At 37.9% G+C, this 12,821-nt stretch overlaps 1 protein-coding gene across 6 annotated transcripts in view; it reads right to left on the minus strand.

Moving 5' to 3' along the window:
- Positions 1–12,821, minus strand: part of kiaa0825 (KIAA0825 ortholog) — a 121,423-nt gene that overhangs the window by 2,540 nt on the left and 106,062 nt on the right. The gene's annotated exons all lie outside the window — the stretch shown is intronic.

Consider the following 12,821-nt stretch of genomic DNA (forward strand, 5'->3'; position numbering starts at 1 on the left):
TAATTGGGAATAAGAAAAGCAGGTATACATCATTAAACTGAAATGAAAGAAACTTAAACTATGATGACATAGTTTAAGCAGAAAACATAAATCTTCTTATGGGGTCAATGATGGACAGATAAAGGTCAGTTTATTCCAGCAAGTGCCAAAGGTTCCAATTCCTCAAATAATCACAGGTGTCAAATGTGAGCAAATTCCCATCAACCCCCATGTTAAAAAGTGTGTCCATTAATTTAAGGGGTGTTTTCCTTTTTACTTATTGGCAGGTGGGTGGAGTAAGGCAGCGTAAACTCCAAGTATTATGGTCATCATATTTTAGGCTACTCAGGCACAATGACTGAAGTTTGCTCTGCCCAACTTGACAACCTGCAGAGTGACAGAATGAACCAGATAGTAAATTCAGAGTTATGTTGATTCCACCTATGGGTCCACCCACCTGCCAATCATTGAAACATGGACCTAATATGACACAAATTTGAGCTACAATTAAATACAATTTGATTTTATTGCTCATTTGTTTGACTCAAATTAACATCGACATTAAGGGGAAATTTCTCCCATTTCAAACCAGCTTCCAGTGGTAATCTTTAAATGAGCTTGTGAAATGTTTGCGACCTGTCCGGGGTATACTTCACCCAACTGTAGCTGTGATAGGCTCCAGCAACCCAGTAACAAATTGATTAAGAAACTGGAAATGGATGGATGGATGGATGGATGGACGGACGGACAGACGATGGTTGGATAGGGGGGGCATGGTTAAATTGACATTTACTCTGGTTACCATGCCAGCATGTCAACCCACACAAATCATCAAGTCTCCACAAAACACACAAATTAATTTTGTGTTGGTATGTTCATGTTTGTGTAAGTCAGGATATTCCAGAAAAAACTTTTCACTTGCATAAACACCAATCTTTACAGGTTTCCGAGTAAAAACTACTTCTAACTTTAAAATGATTAAAAATGTGAACAGGAAAATTGAAAAGAAAATCTCTTTTTTAAGATTTTTCTATGACTTTCTTTCAGTATTATATCTTATCATGGCCTAACTGCTATAGAACCATCACTGTTTGGAGGAGAAAATTTTATGGAAGAAATTGCTCTGCAATCATGTTGCCTCTCCATCTTGTCTAATCGCTTCTACAGTATGCCTCCACATCCCGTTTTCTAATTCTTCAAGCTACAGAGAAGATGGAGGGCTTCAAAATGAAGACATGAAGGTTAGTCTCGTTGTAATTCACTTTCAGTATTTCAATTGAATCCTTTGACAAGTGACTGTGGTCAATCAAATCCACACGGAAAGCCGAAGGCTGCCTTTGAGGTGCAGCATTACACTCCCCCCAAAGAATTAGATCTGTCTGACTGCAAATGATTGCATTTTCATTGCAATCTCTGTATCGCCTTTTATCTTGTCCTCCCTCCTCTTCCATTTCTCGCTATAGGCCTTCCTCAAACATAATGCCATATAGTTGTGCTTTAATGGGATAAACCACCAAGTACATCACACGCGTGCAGTTGCTTTCATAAAGTGTACCTCTCTTCCCGGCTTTGATAAAGTTCCAGCCGCTAGCATGTATTTGCACCACTTTTTTCAACCACTTTACCAGCTGTATTCAAACTTACACTTTATATAACTAGGCATTCTTCCAGCACATCCAACTTTGGCCAGGGCTTTGCCCTTTGGGCTAAAACATTTTTGTGAAAGTCTCTTTTATTAAAGCACGAATGGTTGGCCTCCCACAAAAAGACAGAGGACAAAGGCGGGAGTTGTGTATGTATTAAGTGATATAAATTCAAAATCAGTTGAACCAAATCGCCATTATGGCATACAAACAAACAATAGAAATGTCACACAATGTGCAAAACAAGAGCAGGCAAAGGGAGGGAGGGCGACTGGAGCGCTGGAAGAATGGCAGCCAATAAAGAAAGGAACGAGAGAGGAAGGAAGACAGGAAGGTACGCTAAAGGTTTTTCAATGTTTAATTTTCAAATAGGATTAAGCAGAATGACATTTAGCTGAAGGTTACAGGCTCAGCATTGTCTTAGCTGATATTGATATGCAGGAGGCGCCCTACTTGTCACTGCGACAAACACTGTTGATGAATGAGAAGCCTTTTCCTAGGAAGGTGTTAAGTGCAAATTTGAAATGAGACCAAGGTGGAGGTGGAGAAAGAAATAAAGAAAAGAGCGCACACATCCTCACACACAGATTGAATTACAACAACAGTTTCCATGTAAACTGTCACTAGATAATGTTGCCAAAAGTGTAAATTGTTTCTTAAAGTAAAGGTTGTACATACACCCTGGATGGTTGCTCGTGTGTTTAAAAGGAGCTCAGAAATGTACAAGGCTCCTTTTATGTGTGTCTACTTCCAACATCTCCAACACAACAATACCTTTTAGAAATGCATAAGTAGGCTAAAGTTGACAGTAACTTCACTGTATCCTCATTTCGGCAAGTTTTCCCCTGGAATTTACATCTTAATAAGAGGAGTCTTACCCTTTAATTCATATGGGCTCTGCTCATTTCTCATGCATTAATACTGGAGCTGCTGACTTGGCTCTTCTTCTGAATACAGAATAGGACACACATATTAAGACTCATATATTTACAGGATTGATGCCACGGGAGATTGTCTCTGAGTGAGATAAAAAGGGCTGCCTCAGATCTATTTCATTGTGAACATCAGTGCAAGCTGTTCTAATTGTTGGGTGATGCAGACCTGAATCAGACAGCATCCTTCACGCTTTCCAGCTGATAATGAGTACTGATGATCAACACATTAAGAGCAGGGGCCTAGTGTGGGGATCAGGAGGCAATCAACGCAGTAAATCTTTCTTTAAACACCGCAAAAGAATTTTTTAAACTATGTCTTGGATGAAGTTTACAGGAAGATGTGAACTCAGAGAAATTGGTGACACAGAGTGAGAGGAAAAGGAGGGGGTTTAGTGGTAAAATAAAACAGGACGAGGGACTAAGAATAGACTATGCGGGAGAAAGTGAGCAAGCAAAAAGACAGAGTGCCTGAAACATCATGACTGGCCATTGGTTTCTTCTGCAGCTGTCAGCAGGCTGAGTGGTTTCTCTCAGAGAGTTGGGTGTTTGTGCTGCACATGGTGCCCTGCCTGCTCTGCCACAGGGACTTTTGTTTGTTTAAAAGGCACGGCTGTCAAACAGAGAGCGCCACAGACAGCCAGACACTCAGCTAAATGACTCTGACAGCAACCCTAATCAGAAGCTTTGCACATTGCCAATGGGCCTGGAGGATCCATCATAAACCAAGCCTAAATATTTAAAGCCATAAACTTTTCAAAGGTCAGACCTTTCCATGCATGCCGGGGCAACATGTGTCAGAGGAAGAAAGGCACAAAACGAGAGTGAATAATGGAAAAAAAGGCACCACGTTCGAGTACACTAATTAGACCTTTTTTTAGCGCTCCACCTTGGGAATCATGTTACTTAAAGCTAGTAAGCAATTCTCATTGGTTGGTTCTCAAAATCTTTTAAATCTAATGAAAAAACATTTAAAAAGCCAAAGACTTTCAATTCAACTTTACTTAAATAAAAACTTCACTTACTGATTCACATGGAATATTGCAATTTGCAAATATGTTTAGGCATTCCAATATGTCCCCATAAGACTAAAGCTAGAAGCACATTTCACTCCTTTTGACAAACTTTACAGATCATGAAAAGACTAGGATATCAGTTTAATTGCTTTAAACTGGATCAAAAGCAACAAACCCATCACAAAAAACTGGAAGGACTAAGGCTGTTTAGTGTTGCAACCAACAGGTTCTGGATCTACAACTAACATTTGATCAATCTTGACCAATTCCCAATTTTTTGGTGTTACACTACTCCCTGTCTAGCATTGTTTCTTATAATTATTGAAATAATTATTTTTCATTTCTAATACTTTCTTTTGATGCTACCTTTGATGCTTGCAGTTTGAACAGTAGGCAGTTCACACAATCACACTGCATCAAGATTCAGCTAAAAGAAAATACAAACTAAACATCGTTCAGGTACCAGACAAACGTCATCTTCCAATCAGCGATGTCCCATAGTATCTACCTTTTCTGGTTTGTTTTTTTGTTTCATTTTTAAACGTTTCATTTTGATTTCTGGCAATTATTCTTTTTTCTTTCTGAATAAATTTTCTTTTTTAATATGGAAACCAGAAAAGGTAGATACTTTGGGACATCGCTGATTGGATGAATATGTTTGCCCATCGTTTCAACCGAAAGTTATTTAGCATGAAGCGACAGTGGATATGCTCCACACTAATCATAAAACTTTGTTAGTAAGCAGCCATTGAAGACGCATTTGGAAAAACCTAAATGTCAAAATTCAGATGTCATCATCGAATCAATAATGTCCCATAGTATCTGCGTTGTTTGGTTTCTTATTGTGCTTTGTTTTTTAACATTTTTTTTGTAATTGTGTTCTGGTTTCTAGAATTTTGTTTTGATTTCTAAAAAATTTTTTTTATTATTAATACTATTTGTTTAGCTTTTTTAACTGTTGTTGTGATCTTTAATATGTTTTTGCATTGAGTGATTTGTTAGTATGATTTGCACTTCAGGGCCACCGTACTAACAAGCCATGCTGACTGCCTAAATACTGAAGACTTGGGCACTTTATTCTTTTTCCTCTGACCTTGGAGTTGTGGATCTGGAGTCAGCAGGGTAATGAACATTACATTTATACTTTGTATATATTAAGGTTTAAAAAAAACGGCAAAAAACTGGTTGGTTTATGAAAGATAAAAATATCTAACATCTCAAACTTAGACAACACAAATAAAAAACGTCCAAAAAGAACAATTACTTGGTAATGCATGTTGTGTATTCGAAACTAGTTCAGCTGAGGTAACTGACAAGTTCACAATACAGGCCAGGAGGTCATTTCTTTGACTCAATTTCCATTGAGAGGCAAACATCCAATTCAATTTAGATATGTGCCTGTGTGAGGCCATAAGCCAGAGGGAAATTGTAACTGACAGCCATTGGACAGTTGGCTGGATTTGAATATTGACGAGACAGAGACTTGACAGAAAGGATTATGCTCTACCTTCTGACTTGCTAGCCACTACACTGATCCATTCTATTGTCAGATCAACTCAGCATCAGATCTACAGTATGTCCGTGTGGTGCGGTGATGCCCGTCAGTATTAGATCCTACCTGGGCTCTATCTCAATTCAAACTGATGTCTACTCAGCAAAGCAACACAAGAAAGGGTTTGATTTCAGAACAAATTTTGTTTTAAATGTAAGATGGCAGCTTTAGTTTCTATTCATGTGAAAATATTTTGAAAGCACAACTCTGCATGGATCACATGGCTGCATCTGCAGCTTTAAAAAAACAACATTTATTTGGATGTTTGTGTTTGTGTGCAAGGGCTTGGGCGTCAAAAACTGTTTCTCATCCATGTCAAGCCAGTCTTGTCTCCCCACCAAAGCAACCCCCCCCCACCACCACCACCATCTCGAGGGGCCGTCAAGAGTAGGCGAGTCATAGAGTGCCTGATCAAAGGGCCTCAAACAGATTTGTGAAGGCCCCTTGAAAGGACATCCACAGTTACACAAGTTGACATGCTTTTTCTTGCTTGAGCCCAGACGTACATCCAGGCTTGGAGGCATGGAGACACACAAGTAAATCGCGACACAGGCCAAACACGGGACTTCAAAAACAGCACAAATTCAAGTTCAAGCGATGATAAACCCAACGTATCAGAGGGCTAAAACAGCCTTTTCCCTAAATCATCATGTTAGCCATCCAAGTACTGACAGATATGTATAGAGAAACATGACTGAAAAAATTCCTACATTGTTTTGAAGGAGAGGCATCTTGCTGGATGGAGTAAAAACTTCAGTAATTTATTGTCTTGTAAGTTATTGATACATGTACAATTTTATTTGTAAAACTGAGGCAGAGACAAGATGGCAAGTTGCTCCAGGAGTGGACTTTTAGTACAAAATAGGAAAAAGTGAGCCAGCATGTTTTTCTAAATATTAATTAGTGTCCAACATTGTCTCATAACAGTACAGGATTCACGGTTTTCAAGTTATTTTCTTCCTTTAAATGTGAGCCATGGAAAAGACTCTTAACCTGAGGAGCAAAGACCACAGTGTAAGATTATATAGGCTTCAGACCCCAATGAACTAAATTTGAAATGCAGAGAATAGACAGACACAGAGAAACTGCGTAAAAAGACTGATATTTCCATGCAAAAGGAAAATAACTAGACGGAAGTGCCACAGAAAATCCTGGCAAATAAACAGTTTAGGAGTTTTCAAGTTACCTGTTTACAGAGAGCCAACACACATATTTCCTCATTTTTTTAAATCTGCATAGCCGGACCAAATGTCTGCTGATATGAATTTCATTCTCAGATGTGGGTGGAGCTGCACGGTGGCGCAGTGGTTAGCGCTCTTGCCTCACAGCAAGAAGGCTCTTGGTTCAAGTCCTGGCTGGGGGACCTGAACCAGAACATCAATGGGGGACCTTTCTGTGTGGAGTTTGCATGTTCTCCCCGTGCATGCGTGGGTTTTCTCCGGGATCTCCGGCTTCCTCCCACTGTCCAAAAACATGCTTCATAGGTTGATTGGCAACTCTAAATTGACCATAGGTGTGAGTGTGAGAGTGAATGGACGTGTGATTGAGGATATTCTACCCTGCGACAGACTGGCGACCTGTCCAGGGCATCCCTTGCCTACGCCCAAGTGGCCGGGATAGGCTCCGGCAACCCCGTGACCCCGAAAGGGAAAAACGGTCAAGAAGATGAATGAATGAATGATGTGGGTGGAGTGTTAATATTCCCTTAAGTGAAGTAGACAGTTAAATCAATAAAATATTATGGATTCAGTATATATATATATATATATATATATATATATATATATATATATATATATATATATATATATATATATATATATATATATATATATATAAAATGATTGCCCTATATCTCCTATGACAACATCACATAAAACTGAAATGATGATAATTGTTTTAAAATAGCTAAGAGTTTCAGTTGTGTATAGATTACAGTGTGTGGTTTGTGGTCCAGTCAAATTTTATTTTTGTTATTTCTTGAATGATTTGTTGTTTTGAGGCATAAGATGTATTATTTGGGCCCATGTCACACAATCCTTTGCATGGCTGTTTCTAGCTCCAAACTATTCTCTCCAGTCATCCAGGGGGAAAGTTTGTGTAAATTTGCAGTGGCTTAATTACTGAATAATTTAGAGCACGCTCCAAATTAATGTAGACATTTCCATATTAATGTGTTTGCCAACTGATTCAACATTTATTTGAACTGTGGACAGAAGAGTAGCAATTATCACAGCATTTCACTGCAATTGTAGCATTTCAGACATCATTAGGCTACTTGTCCACCCCAGTGTGACTATGTGTACTTTAGCTGCTTTTCTCCAGGCGAGATTTATCAGACCTTACTCCAGAAGAAATAAGTAGACTTCTTTTTTTATTTGACACGGTGCAGTTCAACTTAGAATGCTTGCTGTTGGTGAAGGAGTTCTTTTACACAATAAAAGAAGAATGACAGAAAATAGTCAAACTGGTGCCAAGTCCACACTACTGTCTGCTGGTCAGTGTTGCTGATGCCCGACGGCTTCACACTAATTCGGAGTTGACTGTTCCGGAGGGGTTGACAGATCATTGCTCCTCTTACAGAATTCTCTATCCTGACCCCCATCTTCCTTCCCCTTACGTCTCCTTTCTGTTTTTCTGTTACTCTCCCATCTCCTTGGCTCTTGTTAGGAGCTTGGCTGAGGACGCTGGCACCTTTCACTGAAACAGCACCCCAGAGGAAGTTGTGACATTGAGAAGCGCAAACACGTGTATCTGCTAGTCCATGTGTGTGTGTGTGTGTGTGTGTGTGTGTGTGTGTGTGTGCATCCTCTCTTACTGGAGCTACAGCAAATCTTACAAGACCCTTCTTTGAGAAAGTCAGTCTCCATGGCACCTCTCTACTATATCGTCTGATTCTGACAGTGTCACTCGCGATCTCCAAACATACAAGGCACAAGTAAGGTCCGTGTCACGCAGCCACTACGTACATTTTGCGCCTATTGCACGAAAGAAAATTGGTCATATGTGAGTATGCGTGGAAAAAGTGAGTCTTTACGTGAAATTTTCACAGGTGTATCACAAATGAACCACTTTAAAACCACAACAGAAATACCAAAAAACCAGACAAAGTAGACATAAAACAACGTATAACATGAACCGTGTTAGATTATTGCACTGTTCATATACATTTCATTAATTACGTAACTTGAACGTGATATGTGTGCCGCATATGCGATATAAAAGTTATACATTCTGATATATGCGTGAAAACTTAGTTAGACATACGTGGACATACATGGAACCATTGTGGAAAGATACAAATTTGCATGTGCATTTCACAAAAATCCTGCACACTTGCATAAGATTTGCGTAATAATTGTATATAAACTACGTAAAATACATATAAACTATGTAAATCTCAACCGACCAAAACTTTTGAACAGTTCATATCCTAATTCACGCAAAGACCAATTGGCCAAAACCCTCTGTGGACATCTGCGCACAAAGACAAATGATGAACGCAAGAAACACTTATGAATGACGTATATCACGCAAGTATCACAAAATGCCTAAATGTCATACGTGGAAAATTTGCAAAATATATGTAGCGGCTGTGTGACATGGCCTTAATCAAGTATATCAGCAAATTTGGGGGTATAAAAAAATCTCCACCCTCCAAAAAAAAGAACAGACTAATAACATGAAACAACAAGCAAGAAAAATATGAAAATGACAACACTAGTAATTTTCCAAAAGGTTTGATGATGGATAAAGTGCACACATATATAAAATTGCTTACACTGAATTTACTTACATCAATACAAGCTAGAATACATCAATACAAGCCAACTCCAAATTCTTCCCCTACCCCTCCGGCTTCTCCCTATCCCTCCAGCATTTGTAGGGATAGGGTTGTCTGAAGTCGTTTTTTTGAAACCCTCGCGCCGTGAGGTTAATCTGCATCGCCCTGTGCCGAGTGCATGTCTTCAAGTTTCTATATAAATGTAAGTAATGAGTTTTTGTTTTAGCATGACTTTTTAAAGCCATAACACTGATGTTGTTATACATTTTTCAAGCGCTGACAGATTCTCACTAACGTGGATGACTGGCGACTATTGATGCTGTCATCGAGTGGGAGGGACGTCCAAATTAGAAGACACTTTTTTTCCAAAACTCTCCGTTTGGAAGGCTAAATGTAGGGTTAGGGGAAGAATTTGGATTTGGCCTTAATCTATTAAGGAAATTAAAACAAATCTCAGCCCATTAAGTCAATCTTGCCAATCAATATAATAAACCTCTTGCTTCATCACAGTCCACTAATTCCCCTTGGAGACAACCAAACTTTTCAGCTTTTCTCTAAAGTCTACCTGAAATCTTTTTTCCCACCTCTGGTGATCTTTACACTCCCAACTTCCTTTACAGAATATGTATTAAAGCCTGCAATAACACAAAATACAACTTCCTGTCTTGTTCCTATGTTTGGGTCTTATTCCTTTAAACCTTGTCACCAAAATGCATAAAATATAACCCATGAATTAATGAACAAAGATGATGTAGATAGTCTTCAGATTTTGCCCTCCTCACACACACAGGCACAAACATTGAGAACAAGCATTTCAGGCGCACCCGCTCTCTACTGCACAGCCCACAGAGGGGGGGATAAGACGGTTATTTGTTGTTATTTCACCTCAGCGTGCTACCAGAAGATAATCTATGACTTATTCAATACTTTTTTCTCTTGTCATTTGTGAGCGTATGAGGAGGAAGTTCTACAGAGGAGTGTTGAGGGTTGAGAAACTGCAGTTTGCTCTCAGAGAAGGGCCCTGATCTCAGAGACTGATCTGACAAAACTTTAGTTCAAACCCAGCAATATATAACTCTGAAGTCACTGTAGATAGATTCATACCCTAGCATACTTTGCTATTGGAACAAGGTTTTTATAAGCAACTTACTTGTAGTATTGATACGGTTGGGTGTTTTGAAGACTTAATCTTATCATTTTCCCCCTAAATGTTAATTTTACCTACAAATTATTAAATTTAGAAAAGTTTAACTAAAACATATAAAAGAAATAATAAAAACTGTCGCTTCAAAGCAGGGCTTCTAAGAATAGTTGTTATTGTTAAGTCTCAATAATGTAATTTGGCATGAAGGACTTGTGATAAATAAAACTTGACCTTGAGACACAAATTCATCTACATCTTTGGGATCATTGTAAATGTGAGAGCTGCAAAACATTCAGCTCTTTCAAACTTCTGACTGGAAAAGAAAATTGTGATGGATCTGTGCCTGGAAGGGTTTGGTGCACAGAAAAAGACAGGACATTACTACTGCCTCTGTCCCAAAATGTACTGGTCATGTGGATCTTCATTGTTTTGTTTTGTTTGTATTTAAAGGACCTGTTCCCAGGAACATGACTGAGTTGTGAGTTTGACGTATAGTAGAATTAAGAAAAATAAACATTAATTACTTTTGTAGATTCTTCACATCAAGGTCCTGCTTCTGAAAGCATTCCTTTCATTTTTTAATGATTTAGCTCTATACTATTAACAATTATCAGTTGTAAACCTTGGTTTATGCTCTGCTACTAATAAGTGGGGTACAAAGGAAGTCAAGAAAACACCTTCCAAAGCCTAAGTACTGTTTAAAGGATGTAATGTCTGTCCTGGAGTTAAGGTTTTCCACCATTCCAGCCTTCCTGCTACAAAAGTTCTCTATTGCTGGTAATGATCTCACTAGTACCTATCCAACAAAACACTAGTTAAAGAATGGTTTGTCTTACTCTCTTTTTATTTTATTTTCCACTCTCATATGATATTGTGATGTTAGTATTTCTGCAGACAAAATTCGCAACTAATGATAAGGCATTAACACTTGCATATCAGTTTAAGACGTGGTTATAGATGAGTTGTGTTGTAGATTTAAAGCAAGGTTTGTTATTTCTTAAAATTTAAAGATGAAACCTTCATGAAATGTTTTATTCTCACCTAGTCATGTCCCCTGCGCTGTTACACTTCAGATATGTTTACCAACAAACACGGTAACTGTTAAGTTTTTTAATAGAAAGAAAAACATGTTTAAAAGCTGCCATTTTCCTTTTGCATACACAGACCTTTGCATGTAGAGAAATGACTTTGAGGCACCAGTGGGTCTTGGATCCAAGCAGACTGTAAAGTTAAGTGTAAAGACTTCATTCATATTGGCATTATTAGCTATGGGGCTTCTGTGGTTTTGGTAGGCCTGCAGTGAACTGATTAGTACACCCAGACATGATCTCACCTCACAGTGTTAGCTGTTTGTGTGTGCATGTGTGTTCATGTAAGTCTCACGTTTTAGGCTTCCTGTTACTGTATAAGATTGGCGCTTTGTTCTGTTTTGTTAAACACACTTGTGACATTTTAGAAGGAGAAAAAAAAAAAAAAACTGATGTCACTAGATTTGAAATCAACTTTCTCTTACAATTACTTTACATTTTTATCACTGCGTAATTTATTGTTTTACTCTAACTTAATCTTTAGATTTGTATTGCATGTGTTGTTTTGCCCTCTGTCCACATAATAAAATGATAATCTTAATCTTTCAATACTGATTTTTTTCTGTGGTTTTGCTGGCAGCAGAGAAAAAGATGAAGGACAGTGATGAAAAGATATTTATATTTACAACTCACCTTGTAGGAACTTGATGCTGTAAAGGTCTTTTGTCAGCTCAGGAGAGCATAAGGTGCATGCATGTTCCACACGCCCCTCAGGCAGTGTTGCATTTTTTATTAACATAACACAAACCTTGTCAAATTCTATGAAAAGAACAGAGCAAAATCATAGTTCATGATCAGCTTGTAGGCACACTGAAACACAATAAATACCGACATGACGTGCCGATTACATTTTTCAGCTTTTAACCATGTGATGCCAAGGAGTTTCTTCTCTTTTGCGTTGCCACAAAGACCTAATTTATGTTATTTTAAAGGAGTAAGACCGAATTGGGATTGTGAACGTTCGTTCCCTGAATGTCCCACTGTGAGAATCATCGAAGGAAGTGGGGTCACATACATTAAGATGGACTCTGCCTCTATATCAAAGTTGAAAACAGTTTTCTAAATAAATGAGCAATGATCCATCTGGATCCAACTGTGTCTACTATGAGCATTTTCATTTGTTACATTTGGAGGAGATAGTGGTAAATATGAGGAGAAAAACAGGCATAAATGAAGGAGATTTCACACCTATGATAGACTAGTTAAACATGGCTAGTTAGAAAATTGGTGAACACTTTATAATAAGGATGCCTTTCTTTTTTTTAATTTTAACTAAATGCATAATTATGTATTAGTTAACAAATAAATACCATGCTAACAGCTATAATTTTATGCATTACTTTGGATTAGTGTATAATTTCTAGAGTTAATTTTTTAGAGCAGTCAATTAATTTGTTTATTTTTCAGTCTTAGTTAATGCATTTTAAAGCATTAATAAAAGCTTCCCTATGCAAATGCTTAGCAATATGTATGCATCAATAGCACCTTAGTTAATACATATGGAAAGCCCCAATTATTTCTAAAGTAATAATTTACTATGTTCGTTTTTTAGAGTTTGGAAGCAAAAGGTAATTGAGGGTTTACGTAACATTTTTAGCCTGACCTAACCCTTTATAAATGATGAAAACCTCATTAGCATTATCTAACCGTAGTTCATAACTATAAAATAAATTTTGAAACCTT

The sequence above is a fragment of the Oryzias latipes genome, chromosome 9 (assembly GCF_002234675.1).
Source record: "Oryzias latipes chromosome 9, ASM223467v1".
NCBI lineage: Eukaryota > Metazoa > Chordata > Actinopteri > Beloniformes > Adrianichthyidae > Oryzias > Oryzias latipes.